Source organism: Chlorocebus sabaeus, chromosome 19 (genome assembly GCF_047675955.1).
Source record: "Chlorocebus sabaeus isolate Y175 chromosome 19, mChlSab1.0.hap1, whole genome shotgun sequence".
Taxonomy (NCBI): Eukaryota; Metazoa; Chordata; class Mammalia; order Primates; family Cercopithecidae; genus Chlorocebus; species Chlorocebus sabaeus.
The window spans coordinates 34,205,584-34,227,364 of record NC_132922.1 but is presented as its reverse complement, the minus strand read 5'-3'; the positions used below and the strand labels follow the sequence as shown (position 1 = coordinate 34,227,364).

Below are 21,781 nucleotides of genomic sequence, written 5' to 3'. Positions count from 1 at the left end.
CCAAGATTTTTCATCAGTGACATTTTCAACAAGTACATGATTCCATATTTATGGGTGCTTCTAGCATAGTGATGGGCACGTGAGTCTTGAACTCTAAAGTACCTCCTGCCACTTGCTGTTACATATTCTAAATACATTCTCCATAAATTGGTTAGACTATTTGCCTAATCCATGAAGATGAATTAGTCTTTGAAGAACTTTTTTAAAAACTTGCAGCTCAAATTAAAATAGTATTAATTCAAAAGGAAACAATTATGTTGCATAAATCTATATCATAGTATGAAATCTCACTCTTATGTAGAGAAGAGTCTAAGTAAATTGTTTCCAGAATTAAAGAGTAAGTCTAGATGTATACAGTACTTAATAAAACATTTAACTTATAATTATAGAATTTTAACATTTAATTTTCATTAATGTTACTTTTGCAGATGGAAGGAAAACAGTATTGTTACTATTCATCTTAGGCAAAAGCCATTTATTTGCAAGTCTTAATGTCCAGCTTAAACCAGAATTTTATGATAAATTAGATTACATTAGATGGGGCACATGGCTACTTAGCAACTGATGGATGGTGGAAATGGTTTTTTGTTTTTTTATTTCAGTCTTTCTCATTGAAGTATTAAGCCTCATATATATATATATATATATAATGTTTTCTTTTTTTTTAAGATGGAGTATTGCTCTGTTGCCCAGGCTGCAGTGCAATGGTGCAATTTCAGCTCACTGCAACCTGTGCCTTCTAGGTTCAAGTGATTCTTCTGCCTCAGCCTCCTGAGTAGCTGGGATTACAGGCACCCGCCATTATGCTCGGTTAATTATTATATTTTTAGTAGAGATGGGGTTTCACCATGTTAGCCAGGCTGGTCTTGAACTCCTGACTTCAGGTGATCTGCCCACCTCAGTCTCCCAGAGTGCTGGGATTACAGGCGTGAGCCACCACGCCAAGCCAAGTCTCAAATATATTTAACACATGGTGTTTTCTATGTCTCACATACCCAAATGCAAAGGATGATACAATTGAACACACAATTTTCTTTATCTTGCTGCTGCAAAAAGAAGTAAAAATAAAATTAATCAGATTTCTTCTAACATATATTGTAAATTTAACCAAAAAACAAAGGCCTTTATAAATACAATTTTAAAAGAAAATTATTCAGAAGTTGTATAACAAAATGCTTTTTACCAATAGCTAAAATTTTATTCTTTCTGCTCCATGAGTATTTTACTTTGCTATCCAGAATATATGCGAGTAAGACAGTAAACTTTGGATACTTAGTAACATTTCCATTGCATGCAAAGCCCCAACCCCAACTTTATGGCAATACTAAACTTAAACTTGTGGTTATCTACTCAGGGAGTATAGCATGAAGACAGAAAAGGGTGGTAGAAAAGAACTGTATTTTAGTGCTAGCCTAGGCAAGTCATCAAACTTCGGCCAGATCTCAGTTTCCACCACAATAAAATAAGGTATTTCAGGAATGATTACAGGGAGTAAATGATGCTCTTGTCATCTCTTCAAACTAGACACCTAGTAAACAGACACACATTAGCAAGAGTCACATTTGAGGTTGCAAATGAACTTCAGAGGTAAGACATTTTAGTAAGATACACTTCAAAGGAGAAACACCTGAAAGACTGGGCTCCTTCCATTAATCAAAGGAAGGAGAACCTGTTTGATGGAACCTCCAATAATGCCTCATTTTACCTTATGGCTGGAGACAAGGTAGCTGATGAGGAACAATTATCTTGTCCTACTGAAGCCTCCTGTGTTGGAGAAGTCTTCAGAAAGTTTCTGTCATACTGAAGCCTCCAACACAAGAATTAAGTTCCACTCTGAGAGCCATGAATCCTAAGACAATGCTCACAGCCTGTGCCTAAGACTGGACAACAAAGAGGGCAGATAGCAGAACTGGGGCACTGCCAAAATTGGCCTTTGACATGAACAGACATTTCTCAAAAGAAGACATACATGTGGCCAACAAGCATATGAAGAAAAGCTCAATATCACAGATTAGAGAAATGCACATTGAAACCACAGTGAGATACCATTTCACACCAGTCAGAATGCCTATTACTAAAAAGTCAAAAAATAACAGATGCTGGCAAGGTTGCAGAGAAAAGGGAACACTTGTACATTGTTGGTGGGAGTGTAAATTAGTTCAACCATCATAAAAAGCAGTATGGCAATACCTTGAAGAGCTAAAAGCAGAACTACTATTGGACTGAGCAATCCCATTACTGAGCATATACCCAGAGGAATATAAATCATTCTACTATAAAGATACATGCATGTGAATGTTCACTGCAGCACTATTTACAATAGCAAAAACATGGAATCAACCTAGGTAACCATCAATGACAGACTGGATAAAGAAAATGTGGTACATATATACCACGGAATACTATGCAGCCATAATAAAAGAATGAGATCATGTCTTTTGTGGGAACATGGATGGAGCTGGAGGCTATTATCCTTAGCAAACTAGTGCAGAAACAGAAAACCAAATACTGAATGTCGTCACCTATCAGTGGTAGCTAAATCATAAGGACTTATGAACACAAAGAAAGAAATAGACACTGAGGTCTGCTTAAGTGGGGAGGGTAGGAGGAGAGAGAGGAGCAGAGAAGGTAACTATTTGGGTACTGAGCTTAATACCTAGATGATGAAATAATATGTTAAAAAAAAAAACTCCCTGACATATGTTTACCTATGTAACAAACCTCTCATGTACCTCCAAATCTAAAATAAAAGTTAAAAAAAAAATTGGCCTTTGCTGAAGGATGTTAGGTTAAGCTGAGATAAAGGAAATCCCCAATCCTTCTAATTTTCCCCTCTCCACCTGGACCCACCACCTCTGCCCAGGCTTGGAGAATTAAGGCTGATGTAGATGGAGGATCAATTGGCCAAAAGAGGTGCATTCTCTCCTCAAGTTGCCATTCTCTTACTACAAGACCCTCTGCTCCCACACAGTCTACTGGATCTCTGGGTATCAAGGAAATCTAAATCTGAACTCACTTGACAATGTCACCATACAGAACCAAGCCTGACAGATTACGAAGGCATGAAGGAGTGGCTTGGGTGGCTTTAGCCCCTTGGTCTATTTTAGTGTCCACTGAAACTATACCAAATAAATATACAATTGAGACGTTTTTGGTTAAAAAGAAGTGTGCTATGTAAATGCAGTTTCAAGCAGTTATGTGCAGAGTTTGCAGGGAAATAACTGTGACTCAATAAATCCATAACCAGGAAAAGTACTTTTCACACTCGGGAGCAATAGACACACACTCCAACATGCAGCAACTCAAAGCATAGCCTCCGTGTACCTTTCCTAAAAACAATTACTCAAAGGGCTTGAGTCAGCTGAGCAATGAATCAAAATGAAGAACATAGAAATAAGGAAGATCACTTACTGAGAAAAGATGGTAAATAATATAAACTCAGAATTAGGTAAGTCTAAATAATAATTGTTAATGTAGCATAAAAATGTAGCAGATGAAAATGTAAATAAATGATTCTAAAAGTAAAGATAAATCATATAAAATCATGAATAATAGTATGGATTTGAATTTTTAGGCATTCTTACACTAGGATTCAAGGTGTGGAAGAAGATAGAAGTAAAGGCAGGTTGCATTTCTTTCACAGGTACAAGTCCAGTTTTATTCTCAATATTGATGGAGAAAAGTGGCATAATTATATTCTCTATATGTTTAAATATAAACATTGATAGACTGGAAATGGGCTTCTGACTTGCATATGAATAAAAAATGCAAGAGATAAAAACAAATCAATAGCAAAATATAGACCAATTTAAAAAGAAAATATCAAAGTATTTTTAAAAAGAAAAAGATGACAAATAAAACCAAACGTACCAGAAATCATACATACAAACATATTACTCTCATATTGCATATTGAGAAATACTCTCAGATAACTTTGAAATTAAAGGCATTACGTGATATACACGAGAGACAAAAACTAAATTTAAATGACAATTTAAAAATAAAGAGATAGTGGCCAGGCGCGGTGGCTCACATCTGTAATCCCAGCACTCTGGGTGGCCAAGGTGGGCAGATCGCGAGGTCAAGAGATTGAGACCATCCTGGCCAACATGGTGAAACTCCATCTCTACTAAAAATACAAAAAATTAGCTGGGCGTGGTGGTGCATGCCTGTAGTCTCAGCTACTCAGGAGGCCGAGGCAGGAGAATCTCTTGAACCTGGGAGGCAGAGGTTGCAGTGAGCTGAGATGGCGCCACTGCACTCCAGCCTGGTGACAGAGCAAGACTCTGGCTCAGAAAAAAAAAAGAGAGAGAGAGAGATAGAAAAAGATATGAGATACTAAACCTTAAAACACTAAAAGTTCCAATATCAATATCAAAGTTGAATTAAAAGCACAAATATGAACTATGAACATGACTTATTTTTTATCCATAGAAGGTGGGAGATACATGACACTAACCAGACCATGTTTAATGAAGTGGGATTTGTATTGGAGGCAGGTGCTATCTCTCCCACTGGACACATTTTTCTCTAGTACAGACTCTGGGGGTAGGGAGATGGCCATGATGCAAAGCACTAAAAACACTGTAGTGACTCTGGTCTTCCTGCTCACTCTAGATCACTAAAACAGGGTAAGGACAACACAGGGGGATGACATTTTCATGCTGAGAAAACTATGAGTCACAGGAGAACAGTAAATTTCTACACTTTATACCTTAAGACAAAGAAAATTCAGGGCAGATATTTCATATACATGAAGAAAATACATTCAAAACAGAAATTTTGGTGAATATATTTAAAATCTTGGGGTAAGAAGGACTTTCTGAGAATAACATTAAAGACAAAATCACAAAGAAAAGTACAGATACATTCGATTACATGAAGATGAAATACTTTATATAGTGAAAAGCAAGACAACCTGGGAGAAATTACTTATATTACATAAAATAGAAAAAGGATCAATAGATTTAACTTTTCAGTCCAAAGACAAAAAAACACCCCTATTTTAATTGGGCAAAGGTAGTTTGCAAATGATGAAATATTAACTTAGGGTAAATGAAGGTGTGTCAAAGAATGTGCATTAGAACAAATATATTTACTGATATCAAAGAAATCAATGATGGTTAGTGCTAAGTGTGGGAAGGGAGAAATGTACACTTGCATCTTGATGTTAAAGCACATATCAATATCCATAGCATCACAATCATTCCCTTTGACACAGAATTTCCACTTCTGAGAATTTATAACAAGCAAATAACCAACAATATACAGAGATTTAGCCTCAAATATATTCATTTTTTATAACACTTAAAAACTTGTAAAAAAACAATTGTTCAGCAATATCTAACTATTAAATGAATTATAGCACATCTACACCACCGAAATATTACTTTGTAAATATTTCATGGTATATTACTTTGTAAATACAACAGTTTGTAAAACAACTGTTACAAATAATGTTGTAAGTGCACATGAATATATATTAACAAAAAATATAGTCATGATGTCATGAAGTAATAAGGTTATTTACAAAAGAATAATAGTAAGTATGGTCTTATATATGTAAACAAAATATATGCTTAAAGAACTTAGAAGTGCATGCATCCAAGTTTAAGAAGGACTATATGGGGGTAGATTTATTGATTGTATTTTCTGATTTTCCTTTAATGAACTCTTATGTTATTTTCAGTTTTTAGAATAAAACCTATTCACAAAGCTACAGAGTTTTCAAAGTATTTTTGCATGTTATTTTAGTTTTATTACTAATTTTTTACAATACAATATCCAGTACATAGATAGCATGACAGTTAAAGAGGTTTAGTGACTTGCTGAGTATCAGGTGAATGAATGTATGATATCAAAGCCAAGCACTGATTCCAGCTTTTACTATAAATCCAAGATCATCCCCCTGGTATGAAACACCAGCATTTCTCACAGGGACTACTGCAAATTCCTCCTATATCTATGTAATGAGACTTTGTAATTTAAAAATAAAATAAAATGAAATCCTGCTTTATTTTGTTTGGAGTGGGGAAAGAAGGAAATGCTTGCCTTGCTTAATCTGTCTAATTTTGCTTCAGCCCTGGGCAGTTCCATTACAGAAAATGTATAGCTGATTTGCAGACACACAGTTTAATTCAGTGGCAAATTCAGGGTAATTTGAAGAACTATTTGTATTTGCCCTCTTTGTTTCCAATCTTTGTTTAGACAGACACCAACCACTTACAACCATGGTGAGTTAACTTCCTCTATGGCAGGACTTCGTCTCCAGCATTGACACAAGCTGGCAAATGGTTATACAACTGGGCAAGAAAGAAGCAGAAGAAAAATCTCCTGAATATGTCTGCAGTTCAGACACAAGCCAGTTTAAGAATGTATTGTTTCATTACAGTGAGTACATGATAAAATGCCTTCAGGTCAGTGCAACAGGAAGTACTCTAGTGAGATTAGAAACAAATAAGAATAAAATCCCAATGAGCATAAAGAGATCTTTAGTCAGCAAAACATGTTTGCTTTTGCTATCAGTACCATTTGCTCATAGGCAAAATCTACAAAATTGGGAATCACACAATATCCAGTAAAAATGAGAAATGTTCACTAGTGATGAGTTAAGTAGCATTCTGCATTCCTGTTTCATTTTTTTTAAAGAAAACTTTTAATGGAATTAATTTCTTCTAAGAATACTTTTTACATTTTCAAGCTAGAAGAACATTTATGTCTGAATGGATGGAATTTTTTCTTCAAAATATTTATCTAATAATTCAACTGGAGTAAATATGGTGTATGCTCCCACCCATACATTTTGATATCTTTCCATAGTTTCCCTTTTTCCTTCTTGCCTCAGTATAAGCTCTGTTTAACTAAAGATAAGAGATCCATCAATGGCTCCCTCCTTTCAAACTTCAAACTGACTTACTCATATGAAGCAACACTTTCAGCATCTTCAACTTCAAACTTGGAAAGTCGTTCTAACATACTTTATCTACCAAAAAAAAAATGCAAAAATATATCATTAGATATTTGCTGCACAAAATAGTGATGAAAAATATATTTGAATAACAAGAATCCCATGAATCTAAAGGATATAGTAAACATGACTTAGCTCACTGGAAGACTTAATATTTAAGAAAGAAAATTACAATCGTTAACCAGAAACTCCTTCATGGATACTCCCAACACTGAATTTTGCATATTTTTGTCTTCTTTGCTCTCTTTCTATATATATGTATATAAATATATATAAAAGAATATGTATACAGATGTATAATATATAAATAATATGTGTATAGACATATCTCAAAGACATTGTGGGTTTCATTCCAGACCACTGCAATAAAGCAAAAACTGCATTAAGCAACTCACACAAATGTTTTGGTTTCCCTGTGCATATGAAAGTTATGTTTACCCTGCACTGTAGCCTGTTAAGTTTGCAATGGCATTATGTTCAAAAAAATTATGCACATAACTTAAGACTACATTATTGGTTAAAAAATGCTAATGATAACCTGAGCCTTTAGCAAGTCATAGTGTTTTTGCTGGTGGAGGGCGTTGTTGCCTCCATGTTGATGGCTGCTGACTGATCCGAGTGGTGGTTGCCAATGGTTGGGGTGACTGAGGCAATTTCTTAAAATAGGACAATGAAGTTTGCTGTAGCAAATGACTCTTCCTTTCACAAGTGAGAATGAAGTGGTGAAGCCATCAGGTCCTGGACTTTGTTGAAAGCTTTTTTATTACTGGTTCAATCTCATTACTTGTTTATGGTCTGTTCAGGTTTTCTATTTCTTCTTGGTTTAGTCTTGGTAGGTCGTATGGGCCAAGGATTTTGTCCATTTCCTCTAGGTTTTCAAATTTATCATAGAGTTGTTCATAATAGTCTCTAATAATTATTTTTATTTCTGTCATGTCTGTTATGAAGTCTCTTTTTTTGTTTCTGAATTTACTTATTTGTGTCTTCTCTTTTTCTTAGTCTAGCTAATGGTTTGATTTTTTAAACCTGCTTTTTGTTAACCTTTTATAATTTTTGCCTCAAATTTGTTTATTTCTGTTTGGTCTTCATTATTTATTTCTTTCTAATAATTTGGGCTTTGGTTTGTTCTTACTATTCTAGTTTCTTGAGGTAGAATTGTTCAATAGTTTATTTGAAAGTTTTCTAGTTTTTTTGATCCAGGCATTTATTGCTAAAAACATACTTCTCAGTAACTGCTTTTGCTGTGTCCCCTAGTTTTGGTATGTTGTGTTTCTAGTTACATTTGTTTCAAGGAATTTTTTAATTTCATTCTTAATTTCTTTCTTCACTCATTGTAACTCAAGGGCATGTTGTTTAATTTCCATATGTCTGTATTGTTTTGAATGTTCCTCTTGCTATGAATGTCTAGTTTTATTCCATTGTGGCAAGATAAGATACCTGACATAATTTCAATTTTTAAAAATTTGTTGAGACTTGTTTTGTAGCCTAACATATGGTCTATCTTGGATAATGTTTCATGTGCTGATGAAAAGAATGTGTATTCTGCAGCTGTTAGGTGAGATGTTCTGTAAATGTTTGTTATGTCCATGTGGTCTATGGTGGAGTTTAAGTCTGATGTTTCTTTGTTGATCTTCTGTCTAGATGATTTGTCCAATGCTAAGAGTGAGATACTGAAGTGTCCAACTCTTATTGTAACTGGGTCTATCTCCCTCTTTAGATCTAGATATTCACTTTATATGTCTAGGTGCTCTGGTGTTTGAGTGCAAACATATTTACAATTACATACATATTACAATTATATTTCTTGTGGAATGGAACCCTTTATTATTATATAATAATCTTGTTTGTCACTTTTTATGGTTTTTAACTTGAAGTCTGTTTTGTCTTATACAAGTATAGCTGTTTCTACTCACTTTTGGCTTCCATTTGCATGGAATATCTTTTTCCTTCCCTTCATTATCAGTCTATATGTTTCTTTACAGGTAAGGTGAGTTTATTTTAGATAAAATATAGTTGGGTCTTATTTTTTAATCCACTCAGCAAGTCTATATCCTTCATGGTGTATTTAATCTATTGATATTCAAAGTTATTATTGGTAGGTGAGGAGTTACTTCCGACGTTTTATTGTTTTCTGGTTGTTTTGTATATGTTTTCTTCCTTTCTTCCTCTCTGTTTACTTTTGAAGTTGGGTAGTTTTCTGTAGTGATAAGGTTTCATTCCTTTCTCTTTCTCCTTTATGTATTGACTCTAACAGTGACTTAAAGTTTTGCATGTTTTTATGATAGTGGTTATCATCTTTTTACTTCCAGATGTAAGACTCCCTTGGGCATTTTTTGTAAGGCTGGTCTAGTAGTGATGAATTATCTTTGTTTTTGTTTATCTATGACAGATTTTATGTCTTCTTCATTTGTAAAGGATAGCTGTGCTGGGTATAATATTCTTGGCTGAAAGATTTTTTTTCTTTCAGAACTTCAAATATATCATCCCATTCTCTTCTAGCCTAAGGTTTTTGCTGAGAAATCAGCTGTTAGCCTAACGGGGATTCCATTATAAGTGTCTTACTTCTCTCTTGCTATTTTAAAAAATCTTTGTCTTTGATTTTTCACAATTTGATTATAATGTCTGGGTTGAATATATTTGGGGTTCTTTGATCTTCCTGAAACTAGATGTCTAGCTCTCTTTCAAGAGTTAGGAATTTTTATGCTCTTATTTTATTAAATACACTTTCCTCACATTTTCTCTTCACTTTTCCTTCTGGAATGCCCATAATATGAATATTTGATCAAATTAATGGTGTCCCATAAATCCTGTAGGCTTTTTTCATTCTTTTTTATTCTTTTTTTGCCTGCCTGTGTTATTTCAAAGGACTTGTCTTCAAGTTCAGAAATCATTTGTTCTACTTGTTCTTGTCTGTAAAGCCATTGATTGTATTTTTTCATTTCATCCCTTGAACTGTTTAGCTCTTAGGACTTCTGTTGGTTCTTTTTATGATATCTGTATCTTTACTGAATTTCTCTTTCAAATCCTGTTTTCCTGACTTCATTGACTGGTCTATCTGTATTACCTTATATCTCACTGAGTTTCCTTAAGATTTTTTTTTCTGTGATTTCATATGTTTATGATTGGGGTCTATTACTGGATAATTATTATTTCCCTTTGTAGGTGACATCTTTGCTTGCATTTCATGGTTGGTGTGTTTCTGTGTTGATTTCTACACATATGGTGAAGAAGTCACCTTTTCCAATTTTATGGAGTAGGTTTACTTGTATGAATTTATTTGTATGAATGGGTCTTGGATGTCAGTTCATTGGGGTATATTGGCCTTGGTTCTACACTTACTTGGATGCAGTAAGTGTAGTCTCCACGTAGTTTGTTCAGCTGTGATCCACACTAGTAACATTTGCAAGTTACTCAGTGGCCTAGGCTAAGGAAGTTTGTGGTGATGGTGGTGCAGCTTTGCCAAGGGTGGGCTCACTGGGCTGTTTCTTCGGGTAGAGGTGTGTGCAGGCATACAGTGGGTCAGAAAACTTGGAGTATGGCTTTATGTGGCTGACCATGGTGCTGTCACTCTAGCCAGGAGCGTGGGGATGCAGTTGCTCAACCAGGGCATGCCAGCCAGATGTGCCTTGCAGGACAGTTTCTCAGGCCCAGGATGCAGGCACACAGCTGTTTGCCTGGCCTGGAAGCGTGCACTCCCAGAGTGGCCTGAAGGCCTGTTTCTCATACCTGGTATGTGGGTACACAGCTGTTCATCTGGCCTGGGGCCAGTCTGCTGGGGGAAACTCATGGGCCAAATATATAGCTGCATGGCTGCTAAGCTGGACTGAAGGTATCTTTGCCATGGCTGACCAAGAGGGGGTGTTTCTCAGGCCTGGGATACAGTCAAATGACTTCTCAGCTGTCCTGGATGTGTGTCTGCTGGGGGTAGTCCATAGGACTATTGTAGCTCAGGATGTGGGCACACTGCTGCTCAGCTGGCCTGTGTGGTGCCTGCCAGGGGAAGCCCAGGGGACTGCTTTGATGACCCAGGATGTGGGCACGAGGCTGCTTGGCTGGCCTAGGGGCATGTCTTCTGGGAGTAGCCCATGGGGCTCTTTCTCAGGTCCAGGACATGGGCATTCATGGCTGATTGGCTGGTCTGGAGGTGTATCTGCTAGGAATGGCTACAGGACTATTTCTCCAGCTCAGGAAAGGTTGCACAGCTGCTTAGTTGGCCTGGGAGTGTTTCGGTGGGGTGTGGCCTACAGGGATGTTCCTCACCTGGGACATAGGTATGTGGCTGCTTAGTTGGCCTGAGGGTATGTTGGCCAGAGTAAGCTCCCAGGGTTGTTTCTCGGCCCTGAGACTTGGGCATCCACAGCTGCTTGTCTCTCAGGTCTGAGACGTGGGTGCAAGGCCCACTCAGTGGTGTGCCTGCTGGGGGCAGCCTGTAGGACTGTTCCTCAGGCCCTTATGAAAGGCAGAGGGCTCCTGGGCAGGCCAGGAGCATGTCTGTGGTGGATGGGGCCTGCGGGGCTGTTTCTCAGGCCCTGAGCATGGGCTCATAGTCACTCTGTTGAGCTGGGGGTGTATCAGCTGCTCAGAGGCTTAGGGGCCTCTCCCACTTGGGAGAGGGCAGGTAGTGGTTTGGCTGGCTTAAGAGCGAGTTTACCCTGGATGGGACTGCAGATTATTCCTCTGTCTGGAAGCGTGGTGGTGGGGGTTGATTTCCCTGCTCTGCAGTACTTGAGTTATAGCCAATCCTGGGACCAAGCTCCACACAGCTGGGATTGTGGCTTTAACCCATCCATGTCGGCTTGGTGTACTGAAGATAAAGCTCCAGTGCTGGAGAGGTACAGTGGCTACTGGCCCCCAGAGGAGGGCACACTCAAGAGATGACTCTGGTCTCAAGATGGTGCTGTGTTGCTGCAGCTTAGGTCTCTGGGGGTGGGAAGTCTTCACCTTGTACTCCTAGTCCAGGACATGCAGCTGCGTAAATTCTTGGCAGTACTCCACACTGGACTCAGGGCTTGCAAAGACTGTGAGATTCTCCTGTTGTAAAGACTTTGTGTTTGTGATGGCGGTGGGGCTGGTGGGGATCTTTTGCTTACCTTTACCCTGCAATGAGAAGTCCCTCCTCTCTCTGGGCCGATTCAATCCAGATGGGGGAGAAGGGGCTGCAGAGGCTGAGTGTTTCCATGCTGTGGGGACTTCCAGTCACCACAGGTGTGTCTTCACTCCTTTGCTGCACTCTAGGACTATCCCTTTGATACTCTAATCAAATCTTAGATGTGTATTTGTTGCCTTGGTTCTTTCTTGTAGGGGAGACAAGCACCAGGCATCTCTAGTCACCCATCTTGCTAGATTTAGCATAATACATAAGGGCCCTAGGATTTTCAGAATAGTCAATGATTGTTGGCTTCAACTTAAAGCCACCAGCTTCATTAGCCACTAACAAGAGAATTGGTCTGTGCTTTGAAGCTTTGAAACCGTGCATTGACTTCTCCTCTCTAAATACGAAAGTCCTAGATGGCATCTTCTTCCAATAAAAGGCCATCTTGTCTACCCTGAAAATCTGTTGGTTAGTGTGACCACCTTCATCAATTATCTCAGCTAGATCTTCTGGATAACTTGCTGCTGCTTCTGCATTGGCACTTGCTGTTTACCTTGTACTTTTATGTTATGGAGATGGCTTATTTCCTTAAACCTCATGAACCAAGCTTTTAGCTTCAAGCTTTTCTTCTGCAGCTTCCTTACCTCTCCCAGCCTTCATTGAATCAAAGGGAGTGAGGGCCTTGTCCTGGATTAGGCTTTGGCTTAAGGGAATGCTGTGGCTGGTTTGATCGTTTATCCAGACCACTAAAACACTCTCCATATTAGCTATCAGACTATTTCGCTTTCTCATCATTTGTATGTTCACTGGAGTAGCAGTCTTAATTTTCTTCAAGAAATTTTTTGGCTTTTTCATTTTGTTTTGTTTTTGTTTTACATTCACAACTTGGCTGAACTGGTGCAAGAAGTCTAGCCTTCCTCACAATCATTTCTAGCTTTTGGTTTAAAGTGAGAGACATGTGACTCTTCCTTTCACTAAGACACTTAGAGACCATCATAGGTTTACTAAATGGCCTACTTTCAATATTGTTGTGTCTCAGGGAATAGGGAGGCCCAAGGAGAAGGAGAGAGATGGGGGAATGGCTAGTCAGTGGAGTAGTCAGAACCAACATATCATTGATTAGGCTTGTCGTTTTAATATGGGCGTGGTTCGTGTTGCCTCAAAACAATTACAATAGTAACATCAAAGATCACTGATCAGAGATCACCCTAACAGATATGATAATAAAAAGTTTGGAATACTGCAAGAATTATTAAAATGTGACAGAGACACAAAGTGAGAACATGCTGTTGGAAAAATAAAACCAGGAGACTTGCTCAATGCAGGGTTGCTACAAACCTGCAGTTTATAAAACAGTAATATCTGAGGGGCAATAAAGTAAAGCACAATAAAACAAGATATATATGCATACACACACATATATGTATATATAACCTATATATGTATACATATACATATATAGGCTAAAGGATATAAACATATGTTTTCATATATATACATATGCTTATATATATTAAAGGATATATATATGACTACTGATGTTATTAATTTGGGTCAGTGCTAAAGAATATATCTATATATAGATATATACACACATTTAAATATGCACATATATAGACATATGTATAGCGATATGTGTATCTACATACACACAAATACATATTTATATACCTATATATACTACATATATAGCTAAAAGATATATCTGTAGATATATACACACACACATATATACGTGTACGTTGTGTGTGTGTGTGTGTGTAGATAGATCCTTTAGTGGTGACCCAAATTAATAATCTCGGTAGTTTTCAATGACACCACCATTGAAAGGTGAGTTATATCAAAGATATATCAAAGTAGCAAAAGACTACTGATGTCATTTTATCCGGGCCAGTGCTAAGGATTAAAAATGTACAGGTCAGGTCAAGTGACTTCAGAGACGTACTTTTCTGGTTGAAGTTATGTACTATTGCACTACATTGATAAACTGGTTGAACTCTGAAAATGTATATGTCAATGATCTGGAGTCTACTATTAATATATCATTTTTTCCTAGAAGAAAATCTTACATTATGTAAAGGTGCTCTTGGGCCTTAACAAACAGTCTAACGAATCACAGTTTAAGTGCAGTTCTTTATGACTTCATTTGTGAGTGAATTTTACCAGTCTCAATACCCCTCTCTTCTTTCTCTCCATATTTTGAAATCTCACCCATCATTGATGACTACCACATGTTACTCTTTTTAATTCAATGGGGTAGTAGCTAAGGGATTAAAAATGCACATAGCAAGACTTCACATGTTATCCTAAATTTTCTGATACAAATTAGCAATAATTATTCTACAATTTATAATCTAGTTACCCTGAAAAATTGACATTAATCAGTTATTTATCTGAAACCTGGTATTTAATTTTTCTCTGGAAATGAAGTTTTAGATGTTTGTAATGAAATTTTTCAGCCTGTGAAAAAAACTTAATGAAACAAGTTTATATACATTTCTTTACTCCTAAACATAATCCCCACGTTACTGTTTCTGGCAAAATTTACATAAATTCAACTTCAGTTTGTAAATACCCACCTTGCTTGTCCTTGTAATTTTCTGCCTTTTCACATTCAAATACCACCAGTAACTCTTCACCAATCATGGATGTCTTTCCTGCCCCTCAGAAAGGGCTAAGTAACTACAGACCCAAGGCAGGGCCTCCATACAATCTGATGGTGGGTTTATCTTTGGGGCAGTAGCCTCATGTGGTAACAGATGGAGAGACCGGGGTCTATTAGCTTTGTTCTTTTCTGTTGAGAGCTCCTCAGCTCCCTGCCCACTGTTACCTCCTCCTTGCTGCAAATAGGACTGTTGCCTCTTTTGGCTCACTCTAGTAGAGTGTCATACAGTACACACATTCTCATATTTTCCGAAGGTTTCAGGGTGCTGCTAAATAAGGGTGACCAATGGACTAGGAATAAGAAGCATTCCTCTTAAGACCTATTCCTCTTTTATCCACCAACTAGATCGAAGAAAGAAAGGTAACTGCAGATACTACAGTAATAAGACTTTAGAAAACAGTGTCTAAAACACTCTGTATTGTTATGGATACTCCAGACAATGAACTTCCCAAATCTGAATCTCCCTTTTCTACATGTATGCTTTTGTATGTGTCTATGTGTGTATTTACATATATATGTTTACATCTAGCTTTTTATTTACTTAAACCTCAAATTTTGTTGAAAGTCCCTTCATGTGTTACCTGTTGTCATTTCACTGAAGGCAGTGCTGATGGAGCAAAAAGGCACATAGACATATAGTGAATTTCTCTTTTTTGACACTATTAGCAAATACATTTTTTGTACCAAAAAGAGTAGATTTTCTATAAATATGAAGTATGTACATATATAATAAGTGAGGGTATGCAAATACTACCACATAAGCCCAGTAAGTAAAGTCCAACAATTAACAGACTCATTTATCAATGGTCAATTCATCAGAGATTAATTTAACTATATATAAATTAAACCTATGTACATATTAGAATACATTTTAGCCAGGTGCAGTGGATCATGACTGTAATCCCAGCACTTTGGGAGGCTGAGGCGGGTGGATCACGAAGTCAGGAGTTCAAGACCAGCCTGGCCAATAAAGTGAAACCCTGCCCCTGCAAAAAATACAAAAAATTAGTTGGGCATGGTGGCACATGACTGCAGTCCCAGCTACTCAGGAGGCTGAGGCAGGAGAACCACTTGAATCTGGGAAGTGGAGGTTGCAATGAGCTGAGATTGCACCACTGTGCTCCAGCTTGCACAACAGTGAGACTTCGTCTCAAAAAATAATAATAATAATAGAAATACATTTTAATTTGCCCATGCCTCCAATGTCCTATAAAATAAATTCTTTTAAAGATTTATTTATTGGCTTAAAAATCAATACTACATACAAAACTCACATACTATTGCTTAATGAGCAACTACAGAATTCTCACCTAGATGTTTCCTTAATCAGCCACTGATTAAACACAATCCTTTTATTCCTTCTGTAAAATCTCATTCATCTTGCAAATTTTCTTGAGCATTACACTATAATTAACTTGAATCAGGTTTTCCATATTACTTACACCTTTATGATTTATTTCCAGGAGAGGTTTTCACATGACTGGGAAAATCCTCCATCACCTCCTTCCTTTCATTGATCATGCTAGTCTTTCCTGCCCATGAGACACAGTGAAGTACCTGTGCACCTAAGGAAAGCGGCATCCAACGAGGTAGTGGGTTTGGGTTGGGTCTGGGCACCAACCTCACATGTGGACAGAGCTCTCGAGGGTGTGGGACAAGTCCACATTCCATTAGCTTCATTCTTTTTTTTCCCAGGGCTTCACTACTCCTTATTGGCCGCCATCTCCTCTATGTTGCAAATAGGATTCTCTCCTTTCTTGGCACACTATGGTACGGTCTCAAACTCAGGAAACCCAAATCCCTTAAAAAATTGCCTACCAGAAATTTAGGGTGACAAATACACTAACAGGAAGAAGCGACTCTCCTATGAACTGACTTCCTTATACAACTCCATCAAAAAAGGATGCGGTTACCTACAAATGCTACAGTGAGAAGAATTGGAAACCCTGTTAAAAACACTCTGTATGGCCATGCAGGCTCCTGAGAGTAAATTCCACAAATGTCCATCTGTCTCCATGTTTTGTGTTTCCATTGTGTGCATGGGTTTGTTTGTGTAAATGTGTTGACAGAAGTGAGTACGGATGGAGATAGATGGATCTATTTGTGTATGTGCTTGTGTGTGTGTATAGCTCTATGCATACTTATGCATACATGTGTCTTTATGGATTTATAACTCACCTTTTACTGATAGGTGACACCAGGGCTGCTCCTTTACATTCACTGCTGTGTGGGCTAGAGGATGATAAAAGAATACAGTCAGCTAGGAGACATGATTCTAAATTCACTTTTTTGGAAAAATTAGCTTTTATGACTCTAGACAGAAACCAATTAATTTCTGTCAGGAAATCTGAGTCCCATAAAAAAAAAAAAACTGCTTACTAGGAACTAAGGGTGACAAATGCACTAACAGGAGGAAGTGACTCTCCTATGACCTGCTCCTCTTTATACAACTCCACCAAAGAAGGATGCAAAGTTACTAGCAAATGCTACAATGAGAAGAATTGGAAACTCCGTTAAAAAGAAATCTATATGCCCAGACAGGCTCCTGAGAGTAAGTTCCACAAACATCCATCTGTCTCTTTTCTCCTTGTTCTAGGTTTCCGCCATGTGCATGGATTAATTCGTGTACGTGTGTTGAAGAGAAGTGTGGATGGATGGATGGATGGATGGATGGATGGATGGATATATTTGCTCATGTGCCTGTGTGTGTTTATAGTTCTATGCACACTTATGCTGATGGATGTCTTTATTTAACTATTTATTACTTACATATCATTCGTAAGTGTCTCGGTTGCTCCTTTAAATTCATTTGTCTGTGGATTAGCGGATGATAAAAGAATACAGTCAGATAGGAGGCATAATTCTGAATTTATATTTTGGAAAAATTACCTTTCATTACTCTAGACAGAAACCAATTAATCTCTGACTATTCATGTGTATGGTACTATTGGAACATGGAATGTCTTTTGTCTTTGTTAGAAATGAGGATTTATATGACAACAACCAAAATCATAGCCTGGGGAAAATAGTAATGCTTCGCAATTTAAGTCAACCTCTTTATTATGACCTCAGTCCCAATGTGTGACAGACTTTGTGACGACAGTAATTTCAAACTCAACTCAGTTTGTAGGTAGTCAGCCCTCTTATTCCATTCAATGTTCTGCTTCAAAGGCCCTCCATTAGCTCCTTACCTTCACCCAGCATGGTGGTTTCTCTAGTCCCATAAAAAGGGTTAGGTAATTAGAGGTCTGACACAGAAGCGCAATCCAAATAGGATGGCGATTTGAGGTTTGGAGCTCCAGCTTCCGTGGTGGCAGAGTTCTGGAGGGTGGAGAACAACTCCAAGGCTCTTAGCTCTGTTGCTTTCTGCTGAGGGCTCCACAGTTCCCCGTGAATTCCTACCTCCTCCTTGCTCCAAACAGGATTCTCTCTTCCCTTGGCCCACTCTGGTATTTCTCATACACAGAAAATCAGAGTTTCCAAAGCATTTGACTGCTACTAACAAATGATGAAAAGACAGTAACAGACAAGAGCCTCTCTCTGTAGTCTGTTTCTTTTTTTCTAAACAACTGTAAAAATGTGGAAGTTATCTATGCGTGATACAGTGAGACGACAAAGAAAGAAACTGTATCAGAGACACTCCCTGTTATCCTGAACACTTCTGAAAGTGAATCTCACTAATCTCAGTCTCTTTCCCTGTCACTGTTTGTGCGTGTGTGTGTGTGTGTGTACACATCTTATTTATTTATTTCTTTATTGTAACAAAGTTTCGCTCCTGCTGCCCAGGGTGGAATGCAGTGGTGTGGTCTTGGCTCACTGCAACCTCCACCTCCCCCGGTTCAAGTGATTCTCCTGCCTCAGCCTCCTGAGTAGCTGAGATTAGAGGCGCCTGCCACCACACCTGGCTAGTTGTCGTAGTTTTAGTAGAGACAGGGTTTCACCATGTTTGCCAGCCTTGTCTCGAACACCTTACCTCAGGGTATCTGCCTGCCTCGGCCTCCCAAAGTGCTCAGATTACAGGTGTGAACCATTGCATCTGGCCATGTGCATCTTTTATAACTCATCTGTCACTGGGGCTTCTCTCAATGATGACTCCCTCTAGGGCATTTGGATTGGGACTAAAGGACAAATATGGTCAGAGTCAGACACAATGCATAATTGTAATGTTTTGCAACAAATAGCCAGTTAGACTATGCGTTATTCCCCAGTTACACTGTAATTATTCACATGTATGTACATCACTAAATTGACCTGGGATGGCATTTGTTTTTTATTAGAAATGAGGTTTTATACACCAACAGTGAGTATCTTAGGTTTTGAACATAGTGATGCATCCAGATTAAGTAAGGGCATCTACACCTCAATGTGTAGCAGCATTTCTGGAGAGCATTTAATTCTAGTTCAAATTTAGTTTGTAAGTTCCTCTTCTTATAATTGCATCTGAGTTCCTCATTCTCTATGACATCCAATCAGCTCCTCACTTTTCACCCATCCTAGTTGTCTTTCCTGACCAAGAGTTGTGGCCAAGTAGCTACAGGCCTCAAGCAAGGGCTCCATCCCATGTGAGGGTGGCTATGGGCCAAGGCAGTCAGCCTCACATAAAGGCAGAGCTCAGGAGGGTGTGAAATAATGCCAGGGTTGTTAGTTCTGTTCTTTTCTTTGGCTGGCATTTCTCTGATCTTTGTCCACTCCTATCTTCTTCTCACTCCAAGTAGGATTCGCTTTTCCCTTGGTCCATGCTACTAGTACAGTCTCATTCTCACAGAAAGCAAATGTGACAAACACTAACATAAAAAGCCTACCTCTATGAGTTCCTCCCCATTTTCCTACCTCCATCCAAAAACCAAAAGAATATTCCATACAAAGCTCATTCTGAGAGGACTCTGGAAATAGTTTCCAGGGAACTCCTTGTTCCCTTGGATGCTTGTGACAGTCAATAGCCCAACTCAATCTCTCTGTGTGTATGAATGCATGTATATGTGTGTTTGTTTATGCATAGATACATGTATAACCGTATTCCTTTATATCACATGTTGCACTGGCCAGCCTACTAGAAGATACTCCCAATTCACACCTAGGGCAGTACCAAATAACTTAAAATGTACATACTAAGACAACATGTAACTTCCCAAACTTAACGTTCTCAGTTCAAAATAGTTCCAATTGCTTTTGTTTTTTCTTTTTGTTTTTTGTTTTGTTGTTGTTGTTGTTTGTTTTTTGCGACAGAGTCTTGCTCTGTCACCCAAGCCAGAGTACAGTGCCACGATCTTGGCTCACTGCAACCTCTGCCTCCCAGGCTCAAGCAATTCTCCTGCCTCAGCCTCCCAAGTAGCAGGGACTACTGGTGCCGCCACCAGGCCAGGCAAATTTTGTATTTTTAATAGAGATGGGCTTTCACCAAGTTGGCCAGACTGGACTTGAATTCCTGATCTCATTATCCACCCGCCCTGGCCTCCCAAAGTGCTGGGACTACAGGCCTGAGCCACCACACCCAACCTACCAACTACTTTCAACCTGTAAACTGCCCTACCCTTACAGAAGTCATGTGTGTATTTGGTTCTTTGGAATCTGCCATGCCATTTACCCTACACGTCATACTTTATATGATTGCAGCACATACTTTACACCTATCTGAGACTCACTGACTCAAGAGTTCACCAAAACTCTCTACCAATGGAGCTGGCCAATCCTCGACGCCTTTTGTGGGTGAATTTCTTTTAAATTCAACTCCACTGTATAGGCATTCCTCCCTCTCATCCCATCTATGGCCCACTTCCTGGATCTCTCCATCAGAGACACAGGCAAGTAACTGTGGGCCTAAGGAAGGGCTGCATCCAATGAGGTGCTATGCTTGTGTTTGTGTTGTAGCACCAACCTCAAATGTTGACAGAGCTCTGGAGTGTGAGGGACAAGTCCATGTTCCATTGGCTCCATTCTTTTCTTCCCAGGGCTTCACTGCTCCTTGTCAGCTGCTATCTCCTCCACGTTGCAGACAGGATTTTCTCCTCCCTTCTGTCAATCTCACAGGCTCTCAAATTCAGGAAATCTGAGTCCTTTAAGAAGCTGCTTACTAGGATCTAAGGGTGACAAATACACCAACAGAAAGCAGCAGCTGTCCTGTGACCTGCTCCTTTCTATATGACTCCATTAGAAAAGGATGCAAGGTTACCTACAAAAGCTATGATGAGAAGAATTCGAAACCCTTTTAAAAACCACTCTCTATGGTCATACAGGCTTCTCAGAATAAACTCCACAAATGTCCGTCCACCTGTCTCCTTGTTGTATGTTTCCATTGTGTGCATGGGTTGCTAGTGGATGTGTGCTGAGAGAAGTGTGTATGGATGGATGCATGGATGGATGGATGGATATATTTGTTTATGTGCCTGTGTGTGTGAAAACTTCTATGCTCACTTATAATTAGATAAATAAAGACATACGTATGCATAACTCACCTTTCATGGATACGTGCCTCCGAGTTCGTGCCTGATAATTCATTTGTGGGTGGACTGGAGGATGACAAAAGAACACAGACAGGAGATACAACTTGAAATTCACTTTTCTGGTAAAACTCGCTTTCATTACTCTGCCCATAAACCAGTTAAGTTCTGACTATTCATGTGTATAGCACTATTTGGTTCTGAAATGTCATTTTTTATTAGAAAGGAGGATTTATACGATGGCAACCAACACCTTACGCTGGGGAAAATAGTAATGCTTCCAGATTTAAATAAATCTCTTTGTTATGACCTCAGTCCCAATGTGTGGCAGCCTTTGTGGTGACAGTTATTTCAAACTAAACTTTTGTGTAGAGGTAGTCGGCCCTCTTATTCCACTAAATATGCTGCCTCAAAGGCTCTCCATTACTTCTTCACTTGATCGCCTGTCTTGGTCTACAAGTAGAGTAAAGTAACTGCAGGTCTGAGTCAAGGACACAGTCCAATGTGATGGTGTTTGGGGTTTGGAGTATCACCCTGTATTGTGGCAGAGTTCTGCAGGGTCAAAAACATTTCTAGGGTTGTTAGCTTTTTTCTCTTCTTCGGAGGTCTTCCCTACTCTC

The 21,781-nt window shown here is 38.6% G+C and overlaps 1 pseudogene; it reads right to left on the bottom strand.

Annotated features, from left to right (window-relative positions):
* The window catches only part of LOC103248982 (phosphatidylinositol 3,4,5-trisphosphate 3-phosphatase TPTE2-like), a 47,481-nt pseudogene extending 26,166 nt beyond the window's left edge, over nt 1-21,315 (bottom strand).
* Nucleotides 21,316-21,781: the final 466 nt, after the last annotated feature.